The sequence below is a fragment of the Pinus tabuliformis genome, chromosome J, assembly GCF_031772625.1.
Source record: "Pinus tabuliformis cultivar Carrire ecotype Pingquan chromosome J, CPIR1, whole genome shotgun sequence".
Classification (NCBI taxonomy): Eukaryota; Viridiplantae; Streptophyta; class Pinopsida; order Pinales; family Pinaceae; genus Pinus; species Pinus tabuliformis.
In genome coordinates, this window is record NC_142295.1 from 455,178,017 (window position 1) to 455,205,322 (window position 27,306).

The window sequence follows — 27,306 nt, forward strand, 5'->3', positions numbered from 1 at the left end:
CCCCTGGCTTCTGTCAGACTTCCAGTCTTAGGAAATAATGAATCAACCCTAGGTCCTACATCTCAAACTCAGAAGCCAACTCCCTCTTACATTTGTGAATGAGAGGGTTTGCACCTGTCAAAAAGAGGTCGTCCACATACAGCACCAGTATGAGAGGTTTATCATCTTCAACCTTAAAGTAAAGGTTAAGGTCAACTTCACTCCTAGTGAATCCCAGCTTCATCAAGTAGCTATCGATCCTCTCATACCAAGCTCGAGGTGCTTGCTTTAGCCCATAGAGGACTTTCTTCAACCTGCACACATGAGATTCTCGATCATGAATCTCAAATCTTTCGGGTTGTTCCACATAGACTTCCTCTTTGATTGAACCATGCAAGAATGCGGTCTTGACATCCATCTAATGTATGTTCCATCCTTGCGAAATAGCAAGGGATATGATCGAGCGGATGGTGGTATATCGGGCAACAGGTGCAAATATCTCATCATAGTCTATACCTTCCTTCTGAGAAAAGCCACGAGCGACAAAACGAGCCTTGTACTTTTCAGCGCTTCCATCAGCGCCATGCTTTATCTTGTAAAGTCATTTCGAAGTGACAACAGTTTTGTCCTGGGATCTGGGGACCACATCCCAGACATCGTTCTTCTTGATGGACTCATATTCCTCAGTCATAGCATCCTTCCATACTTGATGCTTCGCAGCTTCTGGGAACGATGAGGGCTCATTTTGAATGATCGTGCTCATAATGGTAATACCTAGTTGGCTGCTTACTTTCCCGGAAAGTCCCTCTGGGTGCAATGTGTCCTTCAACATCATCAAGTGTCCCCCTAAGCCATGAGGGCCTCTTCCTAGAAGAGGAAGGCTCTTGCGGAGGGGGATCAATAGGGTCCATAGGTTCTTCCACTTCGGGCATCGTTTCATCTTGCTTTTCCTCTGGTTTGTTGGTGTCAGCTTCTCCAGATTTCCTTAGTATAGGAAGATTGTCAACTTTGCTAAGAGCCATATCTTCGTCAAAGGTGACATCATGGCTAATCTCGACTTCCCTTTGACCAGCCACATAGATTCTATAGCCCTTAGTATTTTCGCTATAGCCCACGAAGATTCCCTTCTTTCCAAATGCACCCAATTTATTCCTTCTCTTTCAACACATGAAAATAAACAAGACTTCCAAAAATTCTAAAATGAGATACATCAGGTTTCTTACCAGTGAACATCTCTTCGGGAGTCTTGGAATCCAATGCTTGATGAGGGCATTGGTTTTGAACATATACGGCGGTATTTGCAGCTTCGGCCCATAGAAACTTCGGAAGCCTTTGATCATGGAGCATAGAACAAATAGCTTCCATAATCGTACGGTCCTTCCTTTCCGCCACACCATTCTACTCAGGAGTGTATGGTGTTGTGGTCTCCCTCTTAATGTCAGCTTCCTTACAAAAGTCATGGAACTCATTGGATTCATACTCGGTCCCATTATCAGTCCTTAAGATCTTGATCTTCTTTTCAGTTTGATTCTTGATCGAGGCTTTGAAGTGACGGAACCAGGAGAACACTTCATCCTTCTTTTTCAAGAAGCATATCCAAGTCTTGCAAGAATAATCATCTGTAAAAGTGAGGTAATATAAATATCCTCCCAAGGAGTTCACAGGCATCATACCAGATATGTCGGAGTGAACCAACTGTAATATACCAGAGGTCTTGCTATGGCTTGAGGGGAACGGTCCCCTTTTGAGTTTTCCTTCGGCACACCCCGAACATACACCTTCTTACTCTACTTTGAACTCGGGCATCCCAATCACCATTTGTCTCACATCAGGTAGAGCTTTATAATGAAGGTGAGCAAACCTCTGGTGCCATAGTTCGGACTGAAGAGATGTGTCACAAGACATGACACCCAGCAGACTTCCTCCGACTTGATATAAAGAGTCAACTCGAAACCCAAGAGTGAAAGCATCTTTAAAATTCTTTTTCCATACACGTACCTTGCCATCGATGAAGGCCACCTTGTAGCCTTTGTCTTCCATTGCCAAAATGGACACTAGGTTCTTCTTGAGATCAAGTACATATAGAACTTCTTGCAAATGAATTGTGTTACCCTGATTCAATTGAAGAGAGACATTCCCTACGCCTTTCACGGGATATTTGGAGTTGTCTCCAAGAATAATTTCCAGGTTGGTCTCCTTCTCTATCAGATTAGAGAGAGCTTCTTTGTAACTAGTGAAGTGCCTTGAGGCACCACTATCAATAAGCCAATTGCCCAACGAATCTGGCGGAGAAGTAGTAGAGAGGGTCGATATCAGATAATATTCATCTTGCTTATTGTTAACAACGTTAGATTCATACCTGGAGTTTCTTGCCTTCTTGGAGGGTTGACCACTTCCTTGATTTCCGGCATTCCTCTTTCCTTTGCCATTGAACCTGCCCTTCCTTTGATTGTTGTTGGAATTGCCTCGGGAGTGATTTTGATCATCGTCATGAGATGTGTCCTTTCTATCAGGACACTCCCTCGCATAGTGGCCAATTTTGTTGCAAATGAAACATCTTCCTTTCCTTCCACCTTTCGGTCTGGCCTTTCCCTTAGATTTTGCCCCGGAATTATTTCTCCTTTTAGCATGGGAGGAGAAAGCAACGGGATTGCCTCTAAATGCAGGCATTTCCTGCTCTTCCATCCTTGTCTCTTCTTGAATGCATCTCGCCATCAATTCCTCAAATCCTGGAATTACATTATTGTTGAGAAGAGTGGTTTTGAATACATACCATTCAGATGGGAGCCCTCCAAGAGTTGTGATGGTCAGTTCCCTGTCAGGAATGACTTCCCCAATTGATAGGAGATCATTCTTGATCTCGGTGATCCTTAAGAAGTAGGCTTGCATATTCTCATCTTTGCCCTTCTTAATTTCCTTCAGCTTATTCTTAAGGAACAAAACTTGATTTGCATCACTAACTTTAAACAGGCTTACCAGTCTATCGTAGATTTCCTTGGAGGTGTTCAGCTCGGAAACGTAGGCCACCAGGCGCTTGTCGATAGAGTCCCGGATGATCTTCTTTGCTTTGACTTCTCCCTTGGTCCACTTGTTCCTTGCAGCAACAGATGCATTTGATGGAGGCTCAATGATTCTGCCTCTCACATGGTCCAACACTTCCTGCTCTTCCAATGTCAAATCAAGAGACATCTTCCATCCGTGATAGTCAGACTTCTCATGGAGCTTGTCTTCAGCAGGGAAGTGTGATGAGGACCCCATGAAGTCTTTTAAGATTGCTTCAACAACCTTCGGTGATTGCTCTTGCTCTTGCTCTTGCTTGGGATTTGTCTTCACCTCAGCTCCGATACCATGTTAATTTATGGTATGTTCTATGCTTAGATCAGTTTACTTCAAATTCTTCTTATTAGCCACTGTTTATTAACATAAAGTAAAATGTTGATAGAACATAAATAGATCGACAAAAAAACAAGCCAAGACAACGTACACCAGATGTGGCAGCTAGCCAGGGACAAACCCCAATGTGAGGAAACCCTTTGATCAATTCTTCTATAATCTTCAATAGTTCAGCAGAGAGAGAATTAGTACAAATGTATAGTTCTGTAATTTTATGACCGTAGTAATAGAAACCCTAACCAGCACTTGCAAATATGGTCAAACAGTCCACAAATGACCTTGAGTCAACCTTGGTCAACTCGGCCTTCAACAGCAATGAAGGTCAACCCAAAACAGCCCAAGAGATGGTAAAAATAGGTCAACACATTAGCAGCCTTGCAGTCAACCCTAACCAGTCAGCGCTGGTCAATTCAGTGGTCAAATCAGGTCAACGAATTGCAGATCAAAATTGTGGCTTGCTTGAAGGAGACTCCCCACGCTAGTTCGTAGTCAAAACACCTCCCTCACTGGTCAACGCAGACACCCTTAGCTTGCTGCACCTAGGTCAACCACAGTCAACGCTGGAACGGACCTGCGTCCTCCTCCTAGCTGCATCTATCTTCCTTGCTACGTCCTTCTTCTGCCACATGAGAGATGTTGCTCCTTGTATACCCAATCAAAAAAGGAGAGAGAGAAGAATGTAAGATGAGATGTGATGAATGAATAATGCCTCATCCTATCTTGTATTTATATGAAACGTTGAGCATGTGTGCCACACATTTAGATGCTGACCGACCTTGACAATTTCTCAAGTAAATACAAATAAATTCATATCTCCATAAATACTTGTCGGAATCGGATGATCGTTAGATCAATCCTACACCTCTCGACGAGAGGAATCCAAGAAAAGTATCAGCTACCATAAATAAGATGACCCACATGGAGTTTGGGCCTAGTTGCCAATTTTAACAGTTGGGAGCCATGGGCCATCACCATAGCAGAGAGTATTTCATGGATCCCCAGCACCACTCATTGATTGCTCGTGTTCCACCTTTTTGGATGAGGATGATGCACCTGGTTCACCATGCCCAGTCGGCTCCACACTTCCATCATACACTTGGCAGATGATCTGAGGTCCAGATGAGCACCACAGAGGGCTTATGACATCATCCTAGCCCTTACAGATGCTTTACAAGCATTTTCGATCCACTTGGAGACCCATGAGGATGTCCTTGTGCCCCTCACAGCCACTTGGTGGCACCACAAGGATTTGCTTGGAAACAAGGGGCCAACCCCTTGTCCAATATGTTTGAGGTCTAAGTTGAATGAAACGGGGAAATGGGTACAAGTTTTTGAAACAAGCATGGGTATGAAACGTGACCCCCCAAATTTTGGAGATGGGGAAACGCGATATATATATATATATATTAGAATTTCGAACATTTAAGAAATGTTATGTGCAATCATAAAGCATACATGATACATTATAATTTATTACATTTAAAGTTTAAACATTATGATTAAATTTACATCACATTTACTCATGAATGATCACATCATAAAAATAACAATATCGAAATATCCAAAATCAACCTTTATTATATATCCAAATCTCAAAATCAGCCTTTGTTATATATATGAGGTTGCAAGTACAATATAGACTATGAGGCTGTAAGAACTATAAAGACAAAAGACTAATCCTCATCATCATAATCCTCATCAAAAATAGAAGCAGAAGCATGCTCAACAGTGGATGGTGGTGTTGAAGAAGATGATGGGCCAATTCCACTTCCAAGCTGGACCTCAATATTTAGGGCAACAAGAGAGAGATCCAAATCGGGACTTTCTAGAGGACCATTGTTGTATTCTAGACCCCTACGAGATGCAAGGCGAAGGTTGGAGTGCACATAAACAAGATCCTCTGTCTTCTGTGAGCCCAACCTATTGCACTTCACAGAATGAATAAAACCATAGGTGCTCCAATTCGTTTTTGTTGATGAAGAGCTTGCCACTTGTGAAAGAACACGAATGGAAAGGTTTTGCAAATGTACACCATTTTCTCCATGAAAAATCCACCACCTAACTGGATTCATGGTGCTTCTCTCCTCCAAAGTTGATATATCTGAATAATCATCTAATCTTGCAGCAAAACTGGCAAATTCTTCCTTTACCTCCCTGTGTAGATGAGATGGAAATATTCTCATAAGGGCTTTTTTCACCCCATTAGCCACCTCTCTATCCTTATGGGGTGTCTTCCTCTTCCCATTGCTTTGAGCAATAAGCTCCTCATCATAAAATTTGGGGTTCAAGGCATGTGCTAAAGTGTGCAATGGAGTGTTGAAATTGTTCCACCTATCAACAATGATTTTCTTGACTAAATCAGCAAAATTATCATCAACAAACAAAAGTTGTGGAGACTCTTGTTTTCCATAGTTTTTTCAACCATGGAATCCATGCCATCATATACCTCTCCTAAGAAAGGTTGGTCAGTGTCAGCATTCCGAAGAAGCTCAAATGCACGGGTTGTGAAGTTTAGCAAGAAATCTATCTTGCTCCACCAGTCCTCATCAAGACACAATCTATGCACGATATATCCCCGCTCTGAATCTGCTTGTCTCCACTCAATGCAAATTTGACTCACCACAATAGAAATTAATGCTTGCTTAACCTCAACAAGGTGGCGCAACATCAGGAAATTTGAGGCATATCTTGTCTCAACAACTTTTAACAACTCCAATTTGGAGTACTCTCGAAATATTGCCTGAGATTGGTGGTGATTGGTGATGAATTTAACAACCTCCCTTGCTTCCCTTGTGAATTCCTTTATCCATGGAACTTTGTTGTCGATCTCCTCTAAGATCAAATTCAAATTATGGACAATGTTGGGTGTCCAAAAGATGTGGTCATACCTCCCCTCAATAATTAAACCTTCAGCTTTGCAAACTGGTGCATTATCAGTGATAACTTGCACCACCTTGTTAGGCCCTATTTGTTCAATAGATTTTATAATAATATCAGCAATGAACTGTGCATCGTTTACCTCTCCTAGGCAGTCTTCCGCCTTTATAAACATTGCTCCTTTGGGGAAGTGGCAATGATATTTATCAATGGTCTGCGCCTTGTATCTGTCCATCCATTTGAGACTATGGTAACCCCAGAGCTACTCCAGGAAGAACGAATTGGTGATGAGATATCCTCCATAAGCTCCTTCTCATTTTTGAGAAGCTGAGTTCTGACTTTCTCATAGTTGGGCCCCTTGTACCCTTGAGGAGCTTTGTTAATTGCCCTTATCATATATTGCCGGTAAGGAGAGTGAACAACATTGAATGGGATACCACATGCATAGATGCACCTAGCCACTCTAGAATCAGTTTCTTCTCTCGCTTGCACATTCACCAATTTATCAATTCTACTATCCTGAAGTGAAGGGGATGCCCCTCTGGTATTTTTGGACGCTGGTTGTTCACGTTGTTGAGTGGCACTGGCTCTCCTCTTCCTTGCTTCAACTACAATCCTTGGCTCAATGTTAGGTGGAGCTTGAGGAGTAGCTTGACTAAGCTCATCATGCCTTCTTTTAATTCCATTTGCCTCATCTTGCTCTCTTTGATATGCCCTCCTTGCCAATGGGTCTGTTGTTTTTGTGCAACCTACAATCCCCTATCCTCCTCCATGCAAAAGATGTGTCTTCACTCTTGGGTAGGAGCCCTTGTACGAATTACTGCAAAGATTACATCGCCACTCCCTTGAGCCACCACCTCCACATTTTTTAAGCTTCTGAACATGCCTCCAAAGAGGATAATATTTAGCACTTGGGTTGGACCTGGGGCTTGAACTTGCAGTTGCACCTTGGTTGGAAGCCATTACTACAACAACAACAACAAAAAAAAACTGTAAAGAAAAAACGTTTTTCATATATTTGGAAGCATAAACCCTCGAAAAATTGAAGACATAGTAGGAAAAAACTAAGAAAATGAATGCTTCTTACCCAAAATAATTTTCTGTAGCTGAAGCCACCCCAAAATGCTAGAAAAGACAAGAAATATGGTTGTAGCTGAGCCAAAAGCCAAGAATGTTGTAGCCGGAAACTCTGTCCAAATCTGCTGCTGAAATCTCTTTCTCTTGTTGCTGAAATCTTTCTCTTGCTAATAAAATCTCCTTTGCTCATTGTTGAAAATGCCCTAGCTGAAACCACTACTCTCTTCCTCTTTTCTCCTTTGCTAAAATCGTCTGTCTCCAAGAGAAACGACTTGCTCAATTGTGTGATGAGGGAATGAGGCGAAAGTCTTCTTATAACTTGAGAGAGGCATCTAAAAGTATCCACAAGATATTTTATTCACCCAATCAAAAATTAGAAGCTAAAAAAAAAATTCACAATTGTGAAGTGGAAACTCCATCGTACGGCCTGGAAACTTGTTTCCAATCGTACTGGCCACGTCTCCCCAGCGTGAAACGTGCCAGTACAGTCGAAAACAAGTTTCCAGGTTGTACGGTACAAGTTTCCTCGTTTCCGTGCTGAAACGAACCTGGGGGCAACATTTCCTACAACATAGTTTGAGGTCCATTCTCACATCATGGCACATGCTATGTTGAGGTCCATTCTCACATCATGGCACATGTTGGACTTCATTAGGCCTCCTCAAAGGCCCAACGACTCACTTTATTGATCATTCCACCCTCTTGAGAGGCTTATTATTATGTTATTAAGCTATCTTGGTGGGCTTGTCACCAAGGAATGTTATTATTGCATATTCTTTTATTATTTGGGCCTCAATTAGGCCAAATTAGGCAAATCAAACTCATTAGTGACTGTATAAATACAAGTAAGGTGGTTCATTTTGATCATCGTCACTTGGATTGGATTAGTATCTCTTATGAGATTTTCGCACTTTTCGTAGGGATGAACTTTTGGAGATTTTCTTAATGCACTATGATGTTTGGATTTCGCTATTGTCTTTGGAGCTTCTCTAATGCGAAGTTGATAAATGGATACACTCTCTCTCTCATGTAAGTTGAAATTTTGATGTTATTTTTGTTATCTTACTCGTTAACTGCATGTATGTTGTTATCTTCATTCTTGTATGGGTCAAATGTAAAGCGAAATTCTTCCGGGACCTTCAATAAGTGATTAAATGCATGGGTTGACCTTTGAGGGATTGGGTGAATGTTCCCAGAGGCACCTCTTAGGTTAAAAACCTCGAAACTGTCTCCTTCGTAAATTTCAAGTATAAATCTCTATTGATCTAGTTGTTGCCCTGGGAGAGGCTAGCAAAGATCAAATAGGGCTCCTTAGCTCACGAAATTTCATGATCTATGTATATCTTGACTCCATTAAGCCCAAGCAATAAGGCACCATTCATCATATCCCTTTGGTGGTCAAAATAACATTTCTTTTCTTAATTTGTTCCAATTCTAGGCCTAACCCCAGAAGCTCTCTTAGGGCATCACACGAAATCATTTGTAGCCATCCAAAACCCTTGAAAATTGGTCCATTACTGTGTTGTGGTTTGCTCAAGAAGTCCTCCAAATTTCAAGCAATTCCGATAGTGGAATCTCGAGATATAGCAAGCCCTAGCCACAAGACCATTTCTTGCCCTAGGTTGATTTTGGGTTAGTGACCTCATTAGGATCATTGCATCTAAATCTCAAAAGAAAATTTGTCCTTTGATCCTCTTCTCTTCCCTAATTAGGTCAAGCCCCTCCTTGGTTGATCAATTCCATTTCCTTGACCTAATTCTAGGTCCACTTGGTCCCGTGTGGTCCCACAACTTTACAACTTCAACTCTGCAAAGATCACATAAAGACCAAGTCTCCATAAAGATTTCTAGGCCTAGAAATCATCTTTACAAGATACATTCCCAAACCCTAGCCTCGAGAATCCTCTTAGCCCTTCCTAGAGAGCCTATCACCTTGCTTTCAAAGCAAGAAAGCCACACAATTGAGTCTCTCTTACGAATAGGCCTTGGGAATCACCCTTTATTGTTGGAATTTCTAAGTCTAACTGTTAGAAATCCTTCATGTACTTTCTGATTTATTTCTTCCTACTTGTTATATTAATTAACAAGTTATTTACCATGTAAATACTGAAAATAAATACAAGTACAAGCTCAACACATACAGATCATCAACTGAAGGAAAAACAAGAACACAAGTGACACCGTTGTTTTTGGACTAATGTCCCCAGAAAAACCCAATGCAGGAAAACCGATATAACTATCTAAGGGTTTTATTATTAAGCAGTTTCAAAATACAATCTGGGTGCCAGAAATGGCTCACCCAACAGAGAATACCCTCGGCAGTAGTACCTCTCAGTCGGAGACAGATATCAACCCCAATCTGCCCCACGAAATCTCCCAGCGTCAGCCTCTAGGGTCTGCATTAGCGTCTCTGGCCCAGCGGCAGCCTATTTGCCCCAGCGTCAGCCTCTCGGGGCTCTGCATCAGCCTTTGGAGCCTCTGCGTTGCCCACGCTGACACTCCTCAGGCTCTACGTAGCTCCTGGCTGCCTCTGCGTGGCCTCTGGTTGGCTCTGCATCAACCCTCTCCCGGCTTCTGCGCTGATGCTCTCGGTACTATCTCTGCCTCTCTGCTACTACCACTGCCCCTCAGCTGCAACTCTGATCACTCTTTTGATTTCCTCAGCAAGCCCTACCCTAGAAAATCGAATTCTTGATCAACTCAGTGTGTTCTCCAAGTGACCCTCAAGCCTCCTCATACTTTTCTCGTTGACAATTCAACGACCGAGATTAAGTCCCTAATCAACGACTAAGATTAGATCTGGCTTGATCCATGACTTTTGGACCATTCTAACTCAGTTTTATATTAATTAACATTAATATTTTATTTTCCCGAAGTTTAGACTTAGGGACTCCATTAAAAATATTAATTATTTTAACATCTCCCAAACTGGTTAGACTCTGCCCAAACCATTTCTGACTATTGGAGATCTCATGTGCTTTAACCTCTCCACCAATTTTCATGGCTAGAGCACATCCGATGCTACACCAAATCAACACTCCCTCTTAGCGAGGATTGTGCTCTAGTAATACTCTTCATCGAGTATCACAGTGATCATCCGGCATCGGTCCTTGTGTTGATGCTAGGCCTGCTGCCCAACATCCTTTGCACTGCTTCATCATGTACTACTACCCATGGCCATGCCACTGCCACTGCTGCATTTGTACAGCAGCTCCCTCTGCATCCGCATTGCTGCCCATGGCCCTGCCACTGCCACTACTGCATCTGCACTGTAATCCTTCACATCATGCTGCATCGTGCTACCCATAGCACTGCCACTGCTAACTGCTGCACTGCAACTCAGTTACTGAGAAGTAAGTAACTGATCTCCCAACTCTAACATCTCCATCAGTTCTGCTACTCCTCTTCGGGGCTCCTGTAGCAAGGTATAATCCAAGAGGTTGGGTACCTCGAGGATCCTGCCCCTCATTGCCTGTAGTCCGTCTGACTACAACTCGATGTCTCCCCACTTCCTCTCACGAGGTGCATGAGCACTCATGGCACAGTCATCATCTGTCTCCACTTCTTTCTCTGCCCTTGCTGGCACAGCCTTGGTCTCAGAAGCCTCTCCCTTGCTCTTCTTCCTCGGACACTGGCTCGCATAGTGACCCAGTTCCCCACAATGGAAGCATTTGACCTTGGAGAGGTCCTTCTTCTTTCATTTCTCCTGCTTTCCTTCAAATGCTAGGGCAACATCCTCCTCTTCCTCCTTGATTCTGACCCCCCTATCGTTGCTTCCCGCCTTGGTTAGCCTTCTAATCTCTTCTTGACAAAGAGTTGCCCACAGTTCCTCCCATTCTGGAAGGGTCGACCTACCTAGTATACTCTAGACCTAAGTTGCACGAAACGGGTACGAGTTTCCGAAACGGAAAGTGATACGAAACGCGACCTCCCCAAATTTTGGAAACGGGGAAACGCAAATATATATATATATATATTGAAAATATTTAAATATATATATATGTGCAATCATAAAGCATAAATGATACATTATAATTTATTACACTTAAACATTAAGATTTAATTTACATCACATTTACTCATGTATGATCACATAATGAAAATAAAAATATCAGAATATCCAAAAGCAACCTTTATTATATATCCAAATCTCAAAATCAGCCTTTATTTATATTAATATATGAGGTCGCAAGTACAATAAAGACTATAAGGCTGCAAGAGAGAGATCCAAATCAAGGTTTCTGCATCCACATCCCATTCTTTAGAAGGACCACTGTTGTATTGGGAGTTTCCTCCTACATAGTCGAACAACCTTAGTGCTCTTGATTAAATACACGTTTCATACCCTAGTACCCTACATGATCTTGATTATTGGGAGTTTCCCCTGCATAGAGGGCTTGTTTCTCTTGATTAAATACAAGTTCCATACCCTAGTACATGATAAAATCCAATGGAAACATTGCAATCCCTCCAATCCTGAAATCCTGAAAAACAAATAAGTCTGCTGGATTTTGAGTGAGATCTAAAATTCTACTTTCTCCATATGAAATCCAATGAGGGCGAAACCACTCTCAAACATCCTGAGTCATTTCATGGTAATGTTAAAAATTTAAGTAAAAGGATGAAAATGAAAAATAAAGGAGAATATCACTTTTACTTTAAGAATTTAACATTACCATGAACTGCATATCCCTCAAACTTCCTGATGAACTGCATATCAACACTAGGGAAAAAATTCACTTTTATAACTTTAGACACGCATCTAGAAGCAACAATAAGTCACTAACATACCCTAAAAGTAAATTAAAAAAAAAAAAAATTAAAACACAAGTTAATAAGGAAACGTGGATCGTACGGCCCTGAAACGCGTTTCTGGCCGTATTGGCCACGTTTCCATTTCGGGAAACGTGGCGGTACAGCCGGAAACGCGTTTCACGGCCGTACCAAACGTGTTTCTGCGTTTCGTACCCGTTTCCATACGGAAACGGACCTCTATACCACGTTTCCTGCAACATAGCTCTAGACAAACACCTCCCAGTCTTCTGAGACTGCGTTCAGGGTTGTCCTCACCATCAATTATTGATCTGGCGTGGCCCTTATGGAAGTCAGTGGATCCCGGATCTCCTTCAATCGACCGAGGAAGGTGTCTATCTGTTCTCCCTTCTGCATCTGGTATGACCGCAGCTGATTTTCTAGTAGCATCTTCCTCTACACGGAAGTATGCTGATACAATTTTTGTGAGGGCCTCCCACATCACATTTGCCGTGTCCTTTTCGGCAATATGTGGTACTACATGGTCCTTGACCCCGTCAAGGATGATGCTCTTGGCCCTCGCCATTGCCTCCTGGTACTTTTCGTTCTCAGTCAGGTCAACTAGGATCACTATCATGTTCAAGGCGAAGTGCTTGAGACGATTCCTGTCTAGAACAGACAAGATCCTAGCCTTCCAGACTACGAAGTTTGAGGCTCCATCCAGTCTGTCCTGATCTCTTACCCCATTCACTGCCATTTCGTTGCTCCTCTTTCAACTCTTCCGAGTCTCTCTACTTCCCTCCTGGAAGTTCTCGGTGTGACTCCCTCTGAGCCTCGATTTCCCTCCTAGAAACCCCTCTGCCAATGTCGAGATGCCCCCACTTTGATCGTTAGTGCAGTTGCACCACTAATCCAGATTTCTTGGCTAGAAATCCTCGGCAGCAACTCCCTCCTCCTCGGTCTTGCCTTGTTAGGCACTGTTCTGACCACAGTACCCCACCAGCTTCACTCCGCAACTTACCCACAGCCTCCTATGCCCCAACAAACTGAAGGTTAAAGCCTCTAGTCTCTGCGCAATCCCGGCACTAGCAAAATCCGCACCTCCTGGCCACAAGCGTCAATCCTTCCTCACTGAGAAAGATGACCGGGCACTGCGTAGGTCAGGTCTGCTCCTCTCTGCCACTGCACTGATCCTCTTCCCGGCTTGAACTGATGATGCAAGCACTGCATCATCCCTTCCTTGCTGCTTGTCCGCTAGGAACAGCTTCTGTCACTCGGGACAGTTGTTTCTACTGCTACTGCTTTGCTCGGTTGATGCCCTTAGTTATCCTGTGATCTGCAACCATGCTCTGATACCATGTTGGAATTTCTAAGTCTAACTGTTAGAAATCCTTCATGTACTTACTGATTTATTTCTTCCTACTAGTTCTGTTAGTTAACAAGTTATTTACCATGTAAATACTGAAAATAAATACAAGTACATGCTCAAAACATACAGATCATCAACTGAAGGAAAAACAAGAACACAAGTGACAATGTTGTATTTGGACTAATGTCCCCGGAAAAACCCAATGCGAGAAACCGATGCAACTATCTAAGGGTTTTATTATTAAGCAGTTTCAGAATACAATCTGGGTGCCAGAAATGGCTCACCCAACAGAGAATACCCTCCGCAATAGTACCTCTCAGTGGGAGATAGATATCAACCCCAATATGCCCCACGAAATCTCCCAGCATCAGCCTCTAGGGTCTGCGTCAACCTCTCTGGCCTAGTGTTAGCCCAACGTCAGCCTCTCGAGGCTTTGCGTCAGCCTCTGCGTCGCCCACGCTGGCCCTCCTCAGGCTTTGCGCAGCTCCTGGCTGGCTTTGCGTCAACCCTCTCCCGGCTTCTACGCTGATGCTCCGGATACTATCTCTGCCTCTCTGCCACTGCATTCACTGCCCCTCAGCTGCAACTCTGATCACTCCTTCGATTTCCTCAGCAAGCCCTGCCCCGGAAAACCGAATTCTTGATCCACTCAGTGTATTCTCCAAGTGACCCTCAAGCCTCCTCTTATACTTTTCTCGTTGACAATTCAACAGCCGAGATTAAGTCCCTAATCAACGGCTAAGATTAGATCTGGCTTGATCCATGACTTTTGGACCATTCAACTCAGTTTTATATTAATTAACATTAATATTTATTTTCCACATTAATATTTTATTTTCCCTAAGTTTAGACTTAGGGACTCCATTTAAAATATTAATTATTTTAATATCTCCCAAACTGATTAGATTCTGCCCAAACCATTTCTAGGTATTGGAGATCTCATGCACTTTAGCCTCTCCACAAATTTTCGTGGCTAGAGCACATCCAATGCTACCCCAAATCAACATTTATCCTCTCATTGACACATCCATTATTGTGATTCCTCTTATACCAGGTCTCCTCCCATCAGTGAAAGTCCATAAAGAGCAAGAAGCCTTAGTTGAGGTGACAGTGGGCTATCGCTCCATTGTTGCCCTTGACCTAGTAGTTGCCCTATAAGATCCCCTCCTAGGACCCCTACTAGTTTGAGCGGTAACAAGACCGAACCTCATTTAAGCTTTTGTAATAGATCTTTGTAAGAGTAAACAGGTAAGGTTGAAGAGGTACGTATAATCCTTTGAACCAGGCATAGATATAAAGTTGTAAGTTTCAAAGTTCTTTAAAATTGTCATGATCTCAAAGATCTGTACCTATAAAAGGCCACGTCAATTCATTGCATAAAGCTCTAGATCTACTATGTTACACCTATTGTACTATGTAAGGGTCTTTGCATAAGAAATCATGTCTTCTTTCTTGAGGGCAAAGTCACAATCAATATGATAGGTGCTTGGATCCTTTCCTTGCACATGAAGACTAAATTTTTGTGGTAAAATCAAAGTTAGACTATCAATGATCAAAATATTGACTCCACCCCATGTATAGAAAGCTTGTCAACTACACTTCTACGGTTTGCAGCTAATACATTAGTATACTTGTAGAATTTGCACATTTGAAGGATGGTAGGTGTTAAAGACTTTGGATATTGAAGAATCTAGGGTTTGTAAACCCTAACAAAGATTTGAACTAGAAAATCCTAGGGACAAACCCTAAGACTAATTGTTTCCGCTAAAAGAAGAAACCCTAACCTTAGCAAGAAGAGAAATGACATAATGGTGAAGTACAAGATTAAGAGGTAGTTGATTCTCTTCTCAAAAGATAAGTATTTTATGCCTCTCTTATATGATTATTGCTATTATTATTTTTCTATTAGTTAGTCTTTTGTCTTTGAGTTCCTTGCTTGATTTTAATTGTTCTTCTATGGCTTCCTGTGAGGATGGCAGGTACATGATAGAAGTTGCCAAGGCTTTGACAATGATTGGAAGAAGAGGAAGAATGAGGCAAAACAAAAGGACTTTCTAAAATTACTACTTGAAAGATATTGTACTAGATGAGCCCCAAGTTTAGAGGGAGTGGGCAATTTGAAGTATGTCTTGATTAGTCAAGCATGCAGCAAAAGGAAGCATGAAAACAAGATTTGAGAAGATTCTCCCAGAAAGGGGAAGAGGATCATGTCAAGACAATTGTCTTAGTTCTAAAGGACTCATGTGTCAGAATAAGCAGCTATGGAGAGAGTATTGCCTCCAGAAGGAGCTATCAAAAACCTTATTTTGACCCCAAAGAAAGTTGACCTCCATTCTTGGATGATGGACTGTCAGTGTGAGAGGGAGCATCCAGTTTGGGTATCCGAAAATCATTTGTGATCTAGTGAAGGGAACTGAATAGGCTATGGTTGAACCAAGATGCGTTGCTCAACATGTGTTACCAAAATGGTTCAGTTGGTCATGAATTATTTGAGAAGTATAGTTGCAGACTTAGCTTGGGCTTGTGAGATTACCTCTTTCATTGAGAGCGACAGCTGATGAGATGGGCATTCCCCCTGTGTATTCATGTCCTTGGTTGGAGAGTGGTCTAATACTCTCCCTGTGTCATATTGACCTTGGTTGGAGAAGTTCTCCCTATGTCAAAATGACCTTAGCTGGAGAATCGTTTGAAAGTGTTGTAGCTTTTTCTATCTCCTGCCACACAATTGCTACAAAAGATATAGAAGCCACATAGAGACAGCCTATGGGTTGATGGGAGACCAGTGCCTAGGGCATCCAAGAGTAGTGCTTTTGAAGATTGTCTAAGGGCTTTCTACTGCACTCCATATGTCACGTAGTTTGAAAAGAGATAATTCAGGGGCTTGGTTCAATAGTCCTTCGTCAAGGTAAACTCAAGCAAATACACACTTGAAGATATGGCTAATCTCAAAGAGAAAAGTCTTGGTTTTGGTGGCCGAAATACAGCAATAGGCAGCTTAACATTGTTGTTGTAGTATACATGAACAAGAGGAAGGAAAGGAGTGGAATTGATGCAGAGGGTTGGACAGAACACAGAATCCTAAGCAACAACATCCAACAGAAATATGGAAGAGTGCGGAGATAAAAATGCAAAAAGAGTGGAGCGTGAATTAAGGTCTCAAACTCTATGCCTCAAGAATACATTTGTCACCAATTAGCATAAATAAATTTGTGTTTACATACAGGTACTGGGGCTATCAAATAACACAAGTAAATTTGTTGTTACACAGGTACTTTTACTACTTAGCAGCAAACATACAACCATGAATGAGAGTGAAGCCAGTAGCTTCATTACACAATTTCAGAGGAGGAAAGACATACATGAAGTGATATACAAAGGGGAAAACATACTGCGCATTACTCTGATTGGAATCAACAAAACTGCTTCATTAATCCTTGAAGATGGAGTCCAAATCACCAATCCATTACATTTAACAATTGTACATGCCTGAGCACCATATGAACAAGCAAATTGAACCAAAGTGGAACCGCTTTCTCTGCAAACAGAGAGCCTCTAGAATGCAGAATTTGGGAACCTTTGTTAAGTGTTTCTTCCCTCTATTTATATGGAGAGGGGGAGCTTTGAACAATAGTTACAAAGTATCTCCACTGAGCCCCAGCTATCTAATCAACTAGCTGTCTCGGCGTGCGATGGCTCTACTGCCCAAAATGATTACAACAGATTTGATTGCTTCTTTAAAATGCAACAAAGTACAAAATAACAAAACATGGGAAAACTTAATGATGATTGAGGAAAATATCTCCCTGTCGTTCTATGATGGCCTTCGATTAGGGCACGTCTTTGCCATGATGTTCCTCTTTAGTTGTTCAGTCGGTTCACCTGTCGCTTTCGCCTTAACTGCTTGAATTCCCCACTCTCTAGAGCTGGGAGCGATCAACTGTCGGTTGCTTGTCACGAAGCAGAAACGGAGATCGCCCTGGCAGTCCTTCATTGGCTAACTATGTGGTGCTCCATGCTGAGAAATTAGTTCTCAGGTGACCTGCACACTCCTCTGAGAGTCCCATGTTTATGTATCGTTCCATAGATCTTGACCATCCACAAAGGTGCTGGTTCAGTTCTTATTTACCACAACTATTTGTGCACGCGAAGCAGTCGAATTCATTTCTGCTGCCAATGTTGTCCTTGGTTTCTTGTTACAGAGTCTTCCACGGGATTAGCCCTTTTCAATTACCAACTCCTCTGTGCCTTTACTCAATATCACCGCTGCCGACCCATACGCCTTTAACTCTCTATATTACACTATCGGAGCCCAATATGTCGTGCATTATTGCAATAGTGCTATATCAGATCTATTCCACCTCATGCTTCATCGATACTCCTCAGTCCCTTATGCTTTGCTCCTTTGGCATTCGTTTTATTATATGACCAGGCCGATGACTATCAGCTTAATAACACATCAGAGCTTCTTCTGTATTTTAACTTAACGCGAAGTTCCGATTTGTCTTGGCTCCTTCTGCTTAGCCCTTTTCTGTTTTCCTCCATGAGACTGGGTGCGGTGACCGGAGGCTTAGCCTTAAGGCACTAGGGCATTTTGTTCCTGCCCGAGGACCATTTTTCCTTTGTTAAGAGCTTTGCACCCTTGGTTCTATAAGTCCCTCTCGACCATGTGCCAGCCCTAATATCGGAGCCCCCTTATCAACACTTTTTCAATTGCCAACTGTTATAAAGTGCCAACATCCTCAACCTTTGATATGACGTCATCACTCCATGTGGCACTTCCTGAGTGGTGAAACACCCAGATTTGCCCCCTTAGGCCCCTCAAAATGCAAAAATTGTCTGCCACGTGTTCTGTCGTACTACCACGTCATGCTGACGTCAAATGCCACTGTAGCTTTATCAGAACCAATCATATGTTGCCACGTGTCTTTATCAAAGCCAATTATATGCTGCCACGTGTAGCTTATCAGAACCAATCATATGCCGCCACGTGTCCTACTAGAGGAGAGAGAAAGGTGCCCATCCACCTTTGGTTTTGCAATGGAATCCTTTGTTAATCCTTTATTGGCGTTCCCAGTGGTTTTTAACACTATCAGAACTTTTTGAATATCGCAACTTTTAAAAGGTTTACACTTTCAGAAGCTCCAATTGTCGATGTTTCGATGTTGCGATGCACCAATCTCCTCCGAGCTTCGATACTGCCTGCTCCAATGTATTGGACCTCCGACATGCAAGACCTCCGATATGCGATCGCCGATATCTTTGGACCTCCGATATGCGATCTCCGATATTCTTTCCTTCCTGAGGCTTTAATCCTTGGAACTTCAGCAAACCATATCTTTTGATCTAGGAGTCCATTTTTGGACTTCCACATGTTGTTGGAAAGCTTGTTCAAAGCAATTTTCAATGGAGAGGGGGTCCGATGTAGGTTTTGAGTCCTTTTGTGGCTTGGTAGATGACTGCAAACTTCTCTGCCCATTTACTCTTGGACAGCTGAAAACACATTTTGCAGTAAGTAACAACATTGGCTCCAATTGGGAACAGTGCCTCGTTGGCAAGGTGCTGAGAACCTGCAAACTACTAGCCTTCACCATTGGGCATGGAGTCAAAAATATATCGAACTTATAAAACCAGAAAATCTCCATGGAACTTTATTTGTTGGGAGCATAGTTTTAAAAACCGTTCACAAAAACCGGTAACCGGTCAAACCGGCCGGTTAGCTAGCCTGCCGGTCGGAACCGGCCTAAAAACCCGGTCTGAACCACCATGTGCCCGTTTTTTTGACCTAACCGGTAAAAACCGGCCGGTTTAGGACGGAACCGGCCGGTTTGTAGCAAACCGGCCGGTTTATGGCAAGCCCACCATAACTTGCAAAAAGCGGTTTTCTGATTGTGGTTTAGGGGTTTTGGGGGGGAACTAAGGGTGTTTTCCCTCCAAAAACACCCTCTCCAAGCTTATAAGAGGCCCCTCTCACTCTCATTTGTCTCACACAACTGATTTGGAGTGTTTGTGAGTTTGTTTGTGAGCTTGGAGAGTGTTGAGTTTTTGCTGAAGTAGTCATCTTGGAGTTGGAGTTGGAGCTATTTTGGAGATATGTAGCTGTCAGTGGAGTTGCCATCTTCAAGAGGAGGCTAAGGGAGCTAGTTTGCATTTCCAGGTAAGGATTTGCACTTGATAATTCCTCATTTGAGTCTGATGTCCATGATTTTTTTTTTATGTGTTATAAACTTCTCACTTCTATGATCTACCATCCAGGGAGTCATCATGCCTCCAAAAGCCAAAGACACTGCATGGGCTCATTGTGATACGATTGATGGCAAAATGATCTGCAAATATTGCCAAAAATCCATTCAAGGAGGGGGTATTAACAGGTTCAAGCAACACTTGGCTGGAATAGGAGGCCATGTAAAGCCATGTGGAGCACCAAATGAAATAATAGGGCATATTAGGGCAGAATACCTTCAAAAGTTTGAGACTCAAGTCACTGAACCAATAGAGAAGTTTGTGACTGCAAAGTTTGGGAGTCGAGACTCAACCGAGTTTGATCATGATGACTGAGACTCACGAGAAGTTTCAACTTCAAGTGATAATGTTGATCACTATTATAGTATTACTATTATCATATATGTAGAGTCTACACTGAAGTCTTGTAGTAGGCCACTAGCCCCATAGTTTGTAGGCTTTGTTTTTGCACTCTAGAGGCCATTTAGAGCCTCATTGCTTATGTATTTTGTCGACGATATGTATTGCACTCGATGCCATTTTGATATATTCACCTTTACATGGTATATAAATGAGCAATCTTTGCATATTTTGTCTCTATTGGCTTGGAATCATGGTTTTAAATCTTAAAAATAGTTTTTTTCATTAAAAAATAATTATTTAATGTATTTTTCTAAAACCGGTTCGTTTAGACCAAACCAGTCCCGGTTAGACCGGTTCCGGTCGGTAAACCGGTTCATTAGGTGGACCGGTCCGATCACCGGTTCCGGTTTTAAAAACTATGGTTGGGAGTCCTTCCCTCATAAAATTGAAATGCAAAACTACAAACTCTAAAAACTGGAAATTAAACATTCACATAGTGAGCTTATTTATATACAACTCTTGTTTAGGCATAGGGCTCAATTCACCCAAGTGAGGTCAACCTTCCAATGATACCAGCCCAGCATCTGAGTACTAGACCTTATGCCATTGTTCTCTTGGAAGTCAACAACTAAAACAGGCATGCACCACTGCCCCCAAACTGATATTTGATGCTCAGTTCTTTTAATCTCTTCCATGAACCTTCTAATTGGGATGTGTTCTTGAAAATCAGTGACTAAAATAGGCATGCACCCCATAAGAAATTCAGACCAAAAATATGACACATACCTTGGAAGTGATGTATACTGTTGTAGGCCAAAGAAAGATGCCATGTAGTCAGCTACTGGATCATGGAACTGATGAGAAAAATTTATGGTTGTCTCCCTTTCTTGAACAATTTCTAGGAATGAATCTTTCTGCAAGGGGCAACCACAGACACTGCTAGGTTCTTCAACTTTGGGCTCTTTTTGAAAAAATTTGTTGCTGGAAGCCTTCTCCCCACTTGCTGGTAAGAAAATCCCTTTGAACATCGCAACAATCTCATCCTCCTCCGAAACATCTGAATCATAGATTGGAAAATCTTTATCGAATTTAATACTAGCTTCTTGAACTTGTTCGCCATTTGAAGGATGTGAATCATACACTGGAGCCTCTTTGTTAACCTCATGTTGGGTCTCCTCTTTTTGTGCAGCTTCCCATGAATAGGACTATTGTGGTCCTGCATCGCTCGACTCCCAATCGGAGTCATACAAATCATAAGAAGGAGAATCATCAACTTCGGCAAAATAAGATCCCTGAGGGTCTATTTGCAGCTTGATAATGTCTCCTTCTTCCCTTTCTTGATCATTGGGTGATGCTTCTTGATGCAAGTATATGTTTTCTTGGAGTTGAGCCCCACAAACATCTTCAGCAATATCATTAACCTTAGAAATATTTTCAACATTAAAATGTGCACAACAATCTTCAAACAGAGCATCCGGTGGATATAATCTTTTGTAAAAATGATTAAATGCTATGTGAAAGCTCTTTAAGGAAGATATGTTGCCCCGAGGCATTGATTTGTACCAAAGTCTAGCATCTTAAGCTAAAGAATGCATGAACAATTTCATTTTCACATCTTCAAAAACAATACCCAGTTGTTCCATGCATTCATGAAAATCATTAAGGTGTTGGTCCGGCGTTCTATCTCTGTTTCCACTTAATCTAGGCAAAAGGGTATACCATTCATGAAATGAAGGGACATGATGGGGATAACCAGCAATAGGAGAAAAATCCAGTGGGGAAATCTGTTGGCCAAGAATGCAAGAATGGCCATTTTGAAAACCCCTCTAGGTGAGTGATCTCAAGTTCAAATGTAGGGGAAGTTTTCTGTTGTTTAGCATCAAAGCGAGTATGAGGCCTCTTGAAAGCCAGGATGACCAAATAAGGATATATACAGTGGAGTCGCCAGGGTGTTTACAATAAGATTCAAACAGTGGAGTCGCCAAGGTGAGAGATCCTCAACCCACACTTCCCTTGCTCACTCGACAAAGGGAATGTAAAAATGTCGCACCCAGGGAAAAATATTTTGATTCATCCCCAGCCGGCACCAGAAAGATGTAGCTTTTTCTATCTGCTATCACACAATTGCTTCAGAAGATATGGAAGCCTCCTAGAGACAACCTCTCAGTTGAGGGAGACCAGTGCCTAGGGCATCTGGGAGTAGTTCTTTTGAAGATTGTCTAAGGGCTTTCTGCTGCACTCCATATGTCACGTAGTTTGAAAAGAGATAATTCGGGGGATTGGTTCAATAGTCCTTCATCAAGGTACACTCAAGCAAATACACACTGGTAGATATGGCTGATCTCAAAGAGAAATGTCTTGGTTCTAGTGGCCGACACACAGCAATAGGCCACTTAACATTGTTGTTGTAGTATAGATGAACAAGAGGAAGGAAAGGAGGGGAATTGATGCAGAGCGCTGGACAGAACACCAAATCCTAAGCAACAATATCCAGCAGAAATATGGAAGAGTGAGGAGATGAAATTGTAGAAAGAGTGGAGCGCGAATTAAGGTCTCAAACTCTATGCCTCATGAATACAATTGTCCCCAATTAGCATAAATAAATATGTGTTTACATACAAGTACTGGGGCTATCAAATAACACAAGTAAATATGTTGTTACACAGGTACTTTTACTACTTAGCAGCAAACATACCACGATGAATGAGAGTGAAACAACAGCTTCATTATACGATTTCAGAGGAGGAAAGACATACATGAAGTGATACACAAAGGGGAAAACATATTGCGCATTTCTCTGATTGGAATCAACAAAATTGCTTCATTAATCCTTGAAGATGGAGTCCAAATCACCAGTCCATTACATTTAACAATTGTACATGCCCGAGCACCACATGAACAAGCAAATTGAACCAAAGTGGAACCACTTTCTCTGCAAACAGAGGGCCTCTAGAATGCAGAATTTGGGAACCTTTGTTAAGTGTTTCTTCCCTCTATTTATAAGGAGAGGGGGAGCTTTGAACAACAGTTACAAAATATCTCAGCTGAGCCCCAGTTGTCTAATCGACTAGCTGTCTCGGCATGCGATGGCTCTGCTACCCAAAATGATTACACCATATTTGATTGTTCTTTAAAATGCAACAAAGTACAAAATAACAAAAACATGGGAAAATTGAATGATGATTGAGGAAAATATCTAGCCTCCGATCAAGCCATGTCTTTGCCATGATGTTTCTCTTTAGTTGTTCGGCCAGTTGACCTATCACTTTCGCCTTAACTACTTGAATTCCCCACTCTCTGGAGCTGGGAGCAATCAACTGTCGGTTGCTTGTCACAGAGCATAAACGGAGATCAACCTAGGAGTCCTTCATTGTCTGACTGTGTGGAGCTCCATGCTGAGAAATTAATTCTCAGGTGACCTGCACACTCCTCCAAGAGTCCCATGCTTATTTATCGCTCCACGGATCTTGACCGTCCACAAAGGTGCCCGTTCAGTTCTTATTTACCACGACCATTCGTGCACACGAAGCAGTTGAATTCATTATTGTTGCCCATGTTGTCCTTGGTTTCTTGTTATAGAGTCTTCCACAGGATTAACCCTTTTCAATTACCAACTCCTCTGTGCCTTTATTCAATATCGTCGTTGCCAACCCATACGCCTTTAACTCGTTGTATTACACTATCGGAGCCCAATATGTCCTGTATTATTGAAATAGTGCTATATCGGAGCTATTCCATCCCATGCTTCACCGATACTCCTCAGTCCCTTATGCTTTGCTCCTTTGGCATTCGTTTTATTATATGACCGGGTTGGTGACTATCAGCTTAATAACACATCGGAGCTCCTTCTGTATTGTAACTTAACGTGAAGTTCCGATTTTGTCCTGGCTCCTTCTGCTTAGCCCTTTTCTATTTTCCTCCATGGGACTAGGTGCGGTGACCGAAGGCTTAGCCTTAAGGCGCTAGGGCATTTTTTTCCTGCCCGGGGGGGAAATCATATGCTGCCACGTGTCCTACTAGAGGACGGAGAAAAGGGTCAGTCCACCTTTTGGTTTTGCAATGGAATCCTTTGTTAATCCTTTATCGGCATTCCTCATGATTTTTAACACTATCATACTTTTTGAATATCGCAAATTTTAAAAGGTTTACACTTTAAGAAGCTCTGATTCTCCGATTGTCAATGTTGCGATATTGTGATGCGTCGATCTCTTCTGAACTCTGATACTGCCTGCTCCGATGTATTGGACCTCCGACATGCAGAACCTCCGATATGTGATCGCCAATATCTCTGGACCTCCGATGTGCGATCTCCGATACTCTTTCCTTCCTGAGGCTTTAATCCTTGGAACTTCTGCAAACCATATCTTTTGATCCAAAAGTCCATTTTTGGACTTCCACGTGTCTTTGGAAAGCTTGTTCAAAGAACTTTCCAATGGAGAGGGTCCGATGTAGGCTTTTAGTCCTTTTGCAGCTTGGTAGATGACTGCAAACTTCTCTGCTCATTTACTCTTTGGACAGCTAAAACACATTTTGCAGTAAGTGACAACAAAAAGATTGGATAGCATCATGGACTGACGTTCTTTCTGTGTCATGTACTTTGACTTGATTAGGGAGGTTATCCCTGCATCAAGTACATAGACCTTGGTTGAAGAATGGTCTGGTGGACTAACACTCTTCCTATGTCATTGTATAGTAACCTGATTAGGGTTGTAGTCCCTATGTCACTTTGCCCTGATTAGAAAGAATGGTCATGTGGACATACATTTTCATGTGTCAATGTATAGTGACCTAATTAGGGTTGTAGTCCCTGTGTCATTTTGACATGTATAGGAAAATGGTCCAGCAGAGGGCAGTCATTCTCTCTGTGTCATTGTACAGTGACCTAATTAGGGAGGTTATCCCTGTGCCACTTTGACCTAATTAGAGAGAATGGTCCTAGAGGTTGTAGCCTCCCAGCATCATGCTCTAATCTCTTTCTAGAGTGAGCTTGTTTTGCCATATGTTAGGGGTATTGACTGGGTTATGGCAATGTGGTTGATGTTGGTAATGATATTGATGATGATGCTTATCCTAATCTTGATGATCCTTTCTTATAGAAGTCTTCAACTTGAGAACATCCTGATAGTCATTATGAATACCTCCCTAGTTAAGAGGGAGTGTTGAATTTTGTAACTAGGTTCGGTCTTCATAATATTATGTAAAAGTCAAAAGAAAAAATTATTTTTATCATGTCCGATTTGGACATTTAAAAACAAAAAATTGAAATTTTTTAATTTCATTTTTGCCTCCAAGATCACCAAGTCAATAATCTATAAGTCAGGTCGGCTCAGCCTTAAGAGCCACCTTTTCGAATGAAGAACCAACTATATATTGGCATCTACACTCCTCCATTTGGCCACCATTCGCATCTTTTGAAGAAAGAAAATTCAGATGTCATTGAGGCAGAGAAATGGATGATGTTTGATGCAGTATACAACTATGAAAAAGGCATTGTACTTATGTGGAATGTGAACTACATAAGGCACTATACTTCTGTGAAATGCAAGCTTCTGAGGCAGTCTACTTTTTTGAATTGATGCAAGTTACTGAAGTAGCATATCTCTGTGGTGATGAGAGCTACATAAGGGAGCTTATCTCTGATTTATGAGCAGCCTCATGGACAGAACTTAGTGGCAGCTTGAGGACAACCTTGTGACAGACTTCAGGAAGACTATTGCTGGTTATGTAGGACTAACTTGGCACTTGAATAATGGTCTACTAGTCAGTTTGGTTATGACTTGGTTATGACATATATTCTATAAGGAAATGATTGATGGGCTTTCCCCTTGTGGGGCTTGCCCTGGTCGCTAGACTAATTTCTTGTGTCTCGTCTCTTGCGCTCTACTTTCTTTATGTCTTTGAATGTATAATTGCTTGGTGACTTAATGAATGAAGTAAATGCTAAAAGGAAATATATATATATATATATATATATCAGTCACAAGTAATTATCATGATCAAAAATTCTAAATTGCACTTGAATTTCAACAAAAAGAGGGAAACATCTAAAAACTAGCAAATGCCAAAAAGGGAAAAATCTCAATATATTTGCTTTATCTAATAATGTAGTTGATTTTTAACTCATATATTTTGTAATTAAATTAATAAGGAGAATGTTTGCATTGTTTATAAAATGCTCATCTCTCCCTCATAATAAGATTGTGGTAATGTTTTCCAGAACTTTTGTGCTATTCTCTTCTTTTTTAATATTTTCAGTTTTGCATGTAGATCAATTGGTATCAGATAATAAGACCTTGGAAGCCATCCACCCGTTCGTAGAATTTTTTGGGGGGGATTTGTGTCTTAACAATTCAGCACCCTCCTTAGTGCGCCCTCTTTGCTTCAAATCCCCGTCACACATTGTCACTTAGGGTCATACATTTCAATATCTTTGGTGGATGAAAATCTTGTCACCCCGTCAAGAACCCTCAACCAAGACTCACCAGTCCATGATTTAGCCATGGCTCTTCAAGAGTTAATTATGTTGTAGAAACAGAGACGCCCTCCAAAGCAAATATAGCTGGATACACGCTTTCAATTGCCTAAATTCTCGGGCCAAATGAATGGAAAGGTTGTCAATTCTTGGCTCCGCAATCTCTCCCCTGCTTCAAAACATGTCTCGCAATGGAAGAGGACATGAAGCTTCAAATTGCTAATCTACAGTGGGAGGGCCTAGCGCAAACATGGTAGGATACTCAACTCAAGAATATATCCTTGGTCGTCGAGCTCAGAGAACCAGCAAAGACCAAATCCACATGTTTCACATCTTGGGATGAATTTTGTCAGGCCTTAAGAGAACGCTTTTATCCCCTGGGATATCTCCAGAATCTATTAGGCATTCCATACCAACAGGGCCAACAAGCTATTTATCATGCTAAAGATCACCAATATCACTTGTAGCATGAGGGTCGCGCCTATGTGCTCCCAACCTTGGCTCTCCAGTTAATCCAACCTCCTACTGGCAATTTACACCAATGCATCTCTTTGTGTTTGGTTCACCCTATCAATTTAGACAACCTCACCAACCTAGTACCTCCTACCATGGCTCTACTGCAATTTGTAGAAGTCTTCATCCAACCCACGAGGCTACCTCCAACACACTATTGAAAACAAAATCGATCTTATTCCAGGCTTTGTTCTTAAACAAGGAGGCCACCCTATAACATACTTAAACAGAAATCTCTCTCTTCCCCTTTGGGTTGTCACAACTTCTAGCTTTTCTGGCACTCGAAGGCTTAA

The 27,306-nt window shown here is 41.9% G+C and overlaps 1 protein-coding gene across 2 annotated transcripts in view; it reads right to left on the minus strand.

Moving 5' to 3' along the window:
* Positions 1-27,306, minus strand: part of LOC149227777 (2-methoxy-6-polyprenyl-1,4-benzoquinol methylase, mitochondrial-like) — a 227,203-nt gene that overhangs the window by 158,518 nt on the left and 41,379 nt on the right. The window lies entirely within an intron of this gene.